The sequence below is a fragment of the Chelonoidis abingdonii genome, chromosome 10 (assembly GCF_003597395.2).
Source record: "Chelonoidis abingdonii isolate Lonesome George chromosome 10, CheloAbing_2.0, whole genome shotgun sequence".
NCBI lineage: Eukaryota > Metazoa > Chordata > Testudines > Testudinidae > Chelonoidis > Chelonoidis abingdonii.
Window position 1 is genome coordinate 39,212,746 of NC_133778.1, and position 10,086 is coordinate 39,222,831.

The following is a 10,086-nucleotide window of genomic DNA, read 5'->3' on the forward strand; positions in this document are numbered from 1 at the left end:
TGTGCTGGTCACTGATAATAAACAAAGTGCCCTGATTTTAAAGAGCACATTTAAGGCAGCCTTAGCTTGAACCATAATTTGCATGGTTGGGAAAAGGCCAGTTAGTCTGGCATAATGCTACAGTTTATGCAATGACTTAACAGCAATTCAACACCACCGACTACATGCAAAAAGCATATTGGGTTATCACAGGGCAGGAGTTGCCAGTGGGGAAAAGAGACCAAGATGCCAAGATGGGCAGGGGATCTATGGGAATGTCTGAGTTAATGTCATTATTCTAGCTTGTTTTTTGCCTTAGTGGCTAAGGCTTTCAGGCTAGTTGCCATACTGCACGGGTCACACTATCACAGTTTGAATGATCTGTAGCCCCTGCCTAGTTACTGTAGGCTCCTTTTTCCACCTTTGTTTTAAGAAAATGTTGACGCTTCCCTTCAGTTATTGTTTGCACTTGTTACTTAACATCCCAATTTGATCAGCTTCTGTTGTAACCATACATATGCCCAAATTCAAGGGAAAACTGATAAGAGATTGTTTATACTGGCACCTTAATGGCTTCAAATAACTAAAACTAGCTACCTCTCACACACATCTTCTGATTCAGTCCTTTGGTAAATGTAAGTCCTAACTTACCCCCTTAAGAAGGACTGGTATGTTGAACCAGATGGCCTTTTGCTAAACCTTTTTCTGTCATATTCTGCTGCTTCAGTTTCTATGTTTGCCTGCATTTCACACAGCAAAATGGAGAAGTGTAAAGGCTTGTTTATGTGACAAAACCCTACCACTAAGTACAGTATTAGTGACAGATTAATGTATCTGTGACTGGTTGGGTCACAGAAACCCCCTTAGGAACTGCCAACAGGTGTGCTAAGACTACTTCTGCCCCTGCTTTCCCTGCCAGCTTGGGACTCCAGCACACTGTCTTGTTGAGCCAGACACGCCAGTCTGCTCCAACACCAACCCAGGGTCTGAACCACGTGCCCCAAAGCTGCAGATTTAATTGAAAGCCGTTTACAAACATATTCCTGTCTTTAACCCCAAATAAATCCATTTTAACCTGTATAAAGCTTATACAGGGTAAACCCATAAATTGCTTGCCCTCTATAACACTGATAGAGAGATATGCACAGATGTTTGCTCCCCCTACCCCCAAGGTATTAATACATACTCTGGGTTAACTAATAAGTAAAAAGTGATTTTATTAAATACAGAAAGTAGGATTTAAGTGGTTCCAAGTAATAGCAGACAGAACAAAGTGAATTACTAAGTAAGTAAAATAAAATAAAATAAAATATGCAAGTCTGAGTCTAACACAGTAAGAAAACTGAGCACAAATTAAAAACCTCACGCTTAGAGAAATTCCAGTAAGATTCCTTTAACAGACTAGTCTCCTTCTAGTCTATGTCCAGCAATCACTCCCACCCCCTAGTTACTGTCCTTTGTTCCAGTTTCTTTTAGGTATCCTTGGGGGTGGAGAAGCTCTCTCTTTAGCCAGCTGAAGACCAAATGGAGGGGTCTCCCACAGACTTAAATAGATTTTCTCTTGGGGGTGGAGATTCCCTCCTCTCTCCTCTGCAAAGTCCAGCTCCAAGATGGCTTTGGAGTCACATGGGCAAGTCACATGTCCACGCATGACTCAGTTTTTACAGGCAGCAGCCATTGCTTACCTGCGACCTTGAATGCCCTCATGTAGACTTCTTATGTGGATTGTAGCCAGGGCCGGTGCAAAGAAGTTTCACACCCTAGGCGAAACTTCCACCTTGCATCCCCCATGACAGCTAACTCAGCCCCACCCCCACAATAGCTACCCTCCCCACCATGACAGCTAACCCCTCTCCACCTTGTCCCCCCACAGCAACTAACCCCACCTAGGGAGACTCCCCCTGTCTCCCCACGGCAGCTAACACCACCCGGGGAGACTCTCCCCCATCCCCCCGTGGCAGCTAACCCTGACTGGGGAGACCTGACCTCCCTCGCCCCGGCAGCTAACCCTGCCTGGGAAGACTCCCCCCCGCCATGGCAGCTAACCCTGCCTGGGAAGACTTCCCCCCGCCACGGCAGCTAACCCTACCTGGGTTTTCCCCCATCCAGATCACCTCAACTCCACCTCCGCCACTGAGCACGCTGGCTCCGCTCTAATTGTCCTCCCCACCCAGGCTTGTGGCACTGATTGGAGGAGACTTAGAGCTGGGCTGTGTGCTGAGTGGAGGAGGCAGAGTGGAGGTGAGCTGGGGAGGGGAGCTGTTCCCCTGTGCCCCCCCCCCGTTACTGCGGGCAGCCCTCCCCGTGCGCCCCCCAACCCAGCTCACCTCCACTCCATCTCCTCGCCTGAGGGGACTTTTAGACGCCCCCAATCACTAGGTGCCCTAGGCGGCCGCCTAGTTTGCCTAAGTGGTTCCACCGGCCCTGATTGTAGCCTCCCAAGATCCATTGTCCCTTAAGTGCTTCTTGATTGGGCACTTAATTTGCACATTCCTTTCTCAAGAAGCTGACCAAATACTTTACAAAGGCTACTTGAAAATCAAGCCAGTACACAGCTAATATTCATAACTTTTAAAAATGATACATGCATACAAATAGGATGACTAGATTCAGTAGATCATGACCTTTATGGAGATATGTTACATGGCATATGTGGCATAAAACATATTCTAATTATGTCATATATACATTCATAAGCATATTTCCATAAAGCCTTATGGTGGGCACCGACACAGTATTAGTTTAATGTAATTGAATTATAATACTAATATACAGCAACAGTCTTACTACTTATTGGATTGTTGAGACTTGTGACAGTCTCTTGAAAGCATCAGCAGTACGGTTTAACTTGTATGCTTCAGTACTATGGTACTCAGGTCCCCTCAAGTAACATCAAAAGCTGCAGAAGTAGACCATTGAGGTTATGTGCTCCGTTCCAGCACAGCAATTTGAGGTAGTGCAAGAACTCACAAAGTTAAACAACTATCTTCTTTGTATTGTAAGACAATAGACAGGTTGCCTGAATTAAAAGCCTGTGACTCTCTGAGCAGCTGTAAAGTCCCAAGACTTAATTGTTTTTAAAAACATGAAACATCTCACTTGGTCTACACTCTTGTATTTACCTGAGGGCTTTTACTGTACGTGCATTTGAATTTACACTGTTGTATTTCTGAAGTGCCTTCCATCAGGGCTAGTGCAACCATTTAGGCAACCTAGGCGGTCGCCTAGGGCACTAGGATTTGGGGGGCGCCATTTTCTTCGGCAGTGACTGCGGTGGCCTGATCTTCGGCCACCCCGGTCACCACCGGCATTTAGGAGGAGGGAGCTGGGGCAGGGGAGCGCGGGGAGGGCAGCCTGCAACAAGTAAGGGGTTGAGGGGCGGCACGCAGGGGAACTCCCTGCCCCAGCTCAACCCTGCCCCGCCTCCTCCCTGAGCACGTCGTGGCCGCTTCACTTCTCCCACCTCCCAGGCTTGCAGCACCAATCAGTTATTTCACAGACAGACTGCACAACACGTGTTAAAATGTACAGGTTTTCTTTAGTGCCCTCTTCCCACAGTGCATGGGGCGGATCCGATTCGTGCCGCCGCCCAGCAAGTCCTAGGATTGGACATGTGCAAAGACGTGGAATTCCCCGCTGCTGTCAACAGGGAGCGACGTTACATAGTAACGGGGGAAGGAAAGTGGCGGGAGGCAGATGTGAAGGATCAGGCCAACCTGCTGCACGACCTCAACACCGACCCTGCTCTGGGTCCCAGCTTCGGTTCCCTTCCTTTGGAGCATCCCAGGTGTGAAGTGCAAGTGGCACAGTCCCGGTTCCGAGGGCTCAGCTCAGTTGACGGTGCTGCTTCAGCTCCTTTCCCCCATGCTCCCAGCCTCTCCCGGTCCTGCCCCAGCCAGCGGCAGCACCGAGACGTCATGGAATCGGACCTGGATTGGCCAGATCATAATGCAGGACAGACACACGGTGATGACTGCCGCGACGCCCCCGGTGACGACCACCATCACCCAGTGGTAGAACTCAATGCAGGCAGGAGAAGTGAAGCGGCCATGGCGTGCTCGGGGTGCTCGTGCGCGGAGCAGAGGTGAGCTGGGGCGAGGGGGATGCCTCAGGGCGGAGGGTGGGGAGTGGGGAGCTGCCATGGGGGAGGTTGCCTCAGGGCGGGGGGGGGTACTGTGGGGGGGTGCCTCAGGTGGCGGCATGGGGGGGAAGGCGCAGGTGGAAGTTTCGGCCTAGGGTGCGAACATCCTTGCACCAGCCCTGCCTTCCATCTGCACACAAAAAAAATACTTCAGCAAATATTGGTTTACCTACAGTAGCCTAGAAAGAAGATTGAAAAATTCTGCTTTTTAAATTTTTTTCCTAGAACTCCCACCCCATTATAGAGCCTTCACAATGGGGTGCTCCCATCTCCCTAGCACCAGGAAGCAGCTCAGATCTTTGCTCTGACCCTGAGCTTCGGGGCCACCCGCAGAGGACAACACAATTCAGACTCCTTTGCTTCCAAAACTGTGCAGATGGCACAGTCCAGGTCGTCTTTAGGGCAGGGGTAGGCAACCTATGGCACGGATGCTGAAGTCGGCACGCGAGCTGATTTTCAATGGCACTCACACTGCCCAGGTCCTGGCCACCAGTCTGGGGGGCTCTGCATTTTAATTTAATTTTAAATGAACCTTCTTAAACATTTTAAAAGCCTTATTTATTTTACATACAACAATAGTTTAGTTATATATTATAGACTTATAGAAAGAGACCTTCTGAAAATGTTAAAATGTATTACTGGCATGAGAAACCTTAAACTAGAGTGAATAAATGAAGACTCGGCACACCACTTCTGAAAGGTTGCTGACCCCTGCTTTAGGGCATATGTTTTCATGGGATTTGTAAAATAATTTTAATCATATTTTTTCTCCATTTCTTCATTAGCTACAAGGTTTTCTCCTTAAAATTATATGTTCAAAAAAAGGTTTCATGGCTGTCTGGGGAGGCCTTTTTGGTTTTGCCCTTGTAGATGCAGCTAAGGGAAGCAGGGAAGGGAAAAGGAAAAGCCTTGTTTCCATGCTTTGGTAAGGAAAGAGAGGCAGAGAGAGAGAGTGATTTACCCAAGATCACAAAGAAAGTGTGTGACTGAGTAGGAATAGAACACAGGACTCCTGTATCTAAAGCTATTTCATATTACACTGAAATAACTATTGTGCATTAGCAAGCTTGCTGTAACACTGTAGTGCAGACAAGACTGACATTTTCACTGTGATGTAGGTAGATGAGGTCACTCCCAGGTGGGAAGCTATGCTGTTGGTCTCTAACACGTTTTAAAAAATACCCTTTTTGGCAGTGAGGACAGACCTAGTTTCCCAGTTCTATTTCTTTAGCCACCGACCAATCCTTCTGCCGATACACTGAACAGCTATTCAAATCCATATGCTCTTCCAAAATGTTCCAAATACCTCATTTTTGTTTTATATTTACTATTTTAAATTGAAGCCAAAAAGCATTTAAAGGGTTACCTCTTTTAGTATGATCTTATACACCATATGCTCCTTTGTCAGTATATGTATGACTTATTTAGGTTTTCTATAAGAATTAAAATTGAAATGCTGGGAAGAACACTCAGCCCAAACAGCTAGGGCTGAGGAACAGAATAAAAAGACTGAAGCAGCAGTTCTACTCCAGGATATGGGCCAGAGCTGTGACCATGCGTCACTGCTTCATCCACAGATAGCTTTGTGAGCAAGCACATTTGTACAGTTCATGGGTCCAGCAACAACGTCCACCTCTCTAGATGCAGTAATGTTGTGCTGTGAGTCATCTGCTACCCTCCACCTTTAATCCATAATGAGTCAGTTCACAAAAATTTGTCCAATTATCATAATCACCAAAAAGCAAGAAGTCATTCCTAGTTCAAGATATACAGGTGTGGATCACCTCACCTCAGCTGTTGAGCACGTGGGCAACTGCTCAACAGCTGATTTTGTCCATGGGGCTGTGCACAGCTGAGAAACTAATCTGCCTAGAAAACTAAAATAATCAACTCCTGGGGCCAGAAGCCACCTCCACTATTGATTAGCAATGGAACTGCACTCCTGACCCTGCTCATGTTCGAATAGCATGCAGGGAAAAAGCTCATTCTGGGAGAAAAAAGGTCAGTATAACATCAAGACCTATTGGATCATTTAGACTGTCCATTACATACATGAATTATGCTCCTCCTGCCATTAATAATGTTATGCCAAACAATGTTGTGGCAAATGCATCTTTGTTCAGAAATGAACACAGAGATTTACTGCTGTTTAAAGTCACTCTTTGAATACACTTGTTTGTGAGCTTTCTCCCCCCTTTATATTGCCACTAAGGTACAGCGATGGTCTGCTGCACTGCCACAAGCTCTACTCCTGGTCTCAGGATCTCTCCCTCCTTAGTGTTGTCTGGATATCAGGCTTTTTCAACCCCCAGTCCTGCCTCACAGGTAGGAAGCACATCACAGCTCATTAGCAATTTACTGCTACAGTAATTTTTATAATTACTGCCAGGAGGCCTCATTAAATTTGATCTAATGAATAAATATTGTATTTTTCAACGTGATTACCAGAACAACTTAAGCTGAGTGCCATAAACAATTATTTTCCTCAATACGCAGTATGTCAGTGACTATTGATTTTTATTTTGTAAAGAATTTACTGTATTCATATCAATGGCTATTCAGTAACAGCTAGACCTCTAAAGTGTCAATTGTCAAGGAACAGATGGTTGAAACAGAAATTGGCGTATCTGTTGCAAAAAGTAAAATACTGCTCATTAGTAAAGATAAAGGGACCATAGCTGTGTATTTTGGTGTCAAAGAAGAGTGTTCCACTGTGTTTGCACTCACTCTGTTCAAGTCCCTAACAAAGCAGTTTAGTTTAGTCTATTATTATTTTATTTTAGCTCGTACATCAGTGAAACTAAACAATGTGGGACCCAACAATGACGGCAGAAGACCAACACTTGTGGGCTAACAATAACATAAGCTGTTTAGTTAGTTTTCAGATGTAATCAATTTAATTGAAATTTTCTGCCTTGCTTACAGATTTAGAAGTACGGAAATATGGAATACACGACAACACACGTCAAGGCGATAAAGTAATCTTCTCTACTCTACTTTCTGCCACCATCTGAGCCCATTTCAACAATCCCTTTACAAGCCAACGCCCACAGAAAGGACATGTTGGTATATATGTCAAAGCACTTCAGTTTAAGGATTTAAACTTTAAAAGGTCAGTTTTCGTCTATAACTGATAGACAAATTAAAGAATATTTTCCTGTTTTCTTTCAACAAAGCACTGTCTAATACAATTTTAGTGTTGCCTCATGAAGTCTGTGTTACTTGCATCAGTATTTCATATAGCAAAAAAAAAAATTAAAATAAGAAAAATATTACAATAAATCCACAATAAATTAGCAGGGTGACAAGGTGCAGCACATGTACCTAAAAGTTTTTTGTTTTTTTTAATTGTCTATTTCAAGTTGATAATGTCCCTTTCATCCACCCATCGGGACAATTTCAAAGTTGAGTCTAAGTAAATGTGAGGGAGTTTAAAATGATGACTCTTGATACCTTCTACACAGGGCCGGTGCTTCCATTTAGGCGACCTAGGTGGTTGCCTAGGGCGCTAGGATTTGGGGGGGCGGCATTTTGTCACCCTCAGCGGCAATTTTGTGGCAGGGGGTCCTTCCGCACTCCGGGTCTTCAGCGGCAATTCTGTGGCGGGTCCTTCACCCATCACCAAAGTGCCCCGATGACCGGGAACACCGAAGAACCCCCGCCTAGGGCGCCAAAAACCCTGGTGCCGCTCCTGCTTCTATAAGTCCCCTTACTACCAATGTTACATTAAATTAGATTTGATTCCTGTGGGCCAGATTCTGATTTAACTTACGCTCCATTGATTGCAGTGGAGTTACTGATTTCTAAGTCTGAATTGCCCCACAGCCTAACTTACCACCGTGTAAGTAAGATTCCCTTAGAGAACACCTCTGAATTTGGCTATCTATATATTCCAGCTCATTTGGTGCTACTTTTCTGAAGATAGATACCTAAGAGGCCCAATTACAGGCAGGATCTTAGGCTACACTCATCTCCCTAAAAGTGTTACCCTTTATTTGCACTGGGGAAAAGGTTGAACTTAGGTCAGGCTTAGCTACCCAAAATTCAACCCCTTTTCCTAGTCAAGATTTTTCCTCACAGTTATGGTGCAAACATAGACTATTAATATTAAAGTGTGACACAAACTTGCATGTTGTAGACATCTAGGAGATCAGTAAGACAAGTAGGATACCTAGACAGAGTGATTCAATTAAAACACCTTGTTTGTAATGCAGAGTCTACCATATCCCATAAAAATGAATGATCTTTAGATAAAACACACTGAACAATGGAGGTCACTAAGAAATACAAAGATGAGTTTATTCAGCTTGCTAGAGACGGGGCATAGGTACATGGCCTGTACTTGAAAGGTGGACAAAATATTAAGGGCATTATTTCCAGGTTGAGGGTGGAGGGACTTTCAGCCATGTCAAAAATATCATTAAGTGGAGAGAGGCTGACTTTTAAGAGGGCCTCAACTCTGCAAATACAAGTTTGCATTCAAACTGAAAAGCAAGGGTATTGGAACAATTTTGGCAGGGGCAGGGGAAGAGTGCTGACAGCTATTGAACCAGAATTATGTAAGATAGAAATGACATCAAGCCAGGACGTGCATCAACACCCCCCGTTCCAGCACCTATGCATAAACAGAAGAGCTTATGGAAGATATGCTTTAGCCAAACACACGTTATTGGCGTCATTACAGCGTGAAACTGGGTGAAATTCTCCGACCTGTTGTTATTATAATGGAGGTCTGCCTAGATGATCTAACGATCTATTCTGGCCTTTAACATCTCTGAATATATGATTGTACCTGCAAATCAGGTGGCATCCCTGGACATAGCTGCCACTACTGTAGTATCTGAGTATCTCACTAAATTTAATTTCGTTGTCCATACAACACCCTTACGAGATAGGGACGTGCTTATTTTCCCCACCTATGGCTCGCAAAGCTGTGAAAAACTGTCCCCCCTTAACATCATAGTTAGGGCAACCTCGCCCCCAGCATTGCTGCAGGTAGGTTGCTGGAAGGATTCTTCTGTTGGCCTAGCTACTGCCTCTCAAACAGATGGATTAATTACACCAACAGACAAACCCTTCTGTCGATGTAGGAAGCATCTATACTACAGCAGCAAAGCTGCAGCGCCATAGTGGTGCCATTATAACTTAAACATGCCCTCAGAGACTTGCCCAAGATCATGCAGGAAGTCTGTGGCAGAGCAGATGTATAGACTGCCTAGAATTTTTTGCAGGCCTAGTCATCAGCAAGACGCTTAACCAAACTAAGTTATAATTGTAGCAAGAGTTTTGGACTCTCACAACTGTACACTTGTTACAATGTCAGTATTATAACTAATCACCTTCATTTCCAAGAAAATCAGGTTAAAAAACAAACAAAAACTCTTTACCGGATTAAGGCTTCCCTGCAGGAAAATGCATGAATGTGCATTAAGATGGCAGATGTGAAAAACACATTCCTAAATCCAAAAGAAAAAAACACAGCGTGACCATTTCTCTTTAAATGTACAAGAAAGAAAACGTGACTTTGAGAGTATTTCTTTTTTTTTGGTGATTCATTGTCAGCACTGGTATTCACCCGATAACCCAGGGGTGGCCAAGCATACTGACCTTCCAATCCACCTACCACAATCTTGAGAGCTGGGGCACCCTGCCAGCACTAGAGGCTTCAGCCCCAAGCCCTGGCAGGTGCACCCTAAAAAGCTGAAGCCCTGAGACCCACTTCTTCCCTCTGGGTAGAAGCACCTATCCCACGGCCCTGCTGCAAGGCCGAGGTCCCGAGCTCTCTTAACCCCCCCTCCTCCCCGCCAACATCTGGTAGGTGAAGGGGAGGGTATGGGGGTGGGTGCTGCATAAGAGCCACATGCGGCTCACAAACCAAAGGCAAAAATGTAATTTCTTCCATTGTAAAAGTGATTAATAAGCTTTATGGAGGGAGACTCAGCCAAGATTGCAGCCAAATCACTTAA

At 45.0% G+C, this 10,086-nt stretch overlaps 1 pseudogene; it reads left to right on the forward strand.

Moving 5' to 3' along the window:
- Positions 1-7,134, forward strand: part of LOC116827195 (dynein axonemal heavy chain 11-like) — a 209,705-nt pseudogene extending 202,571 nt beyond the window's left edge.
- The last annotated feature ends 2,952 nt before the right edge of the window (positions 7,135-10,086 follow it).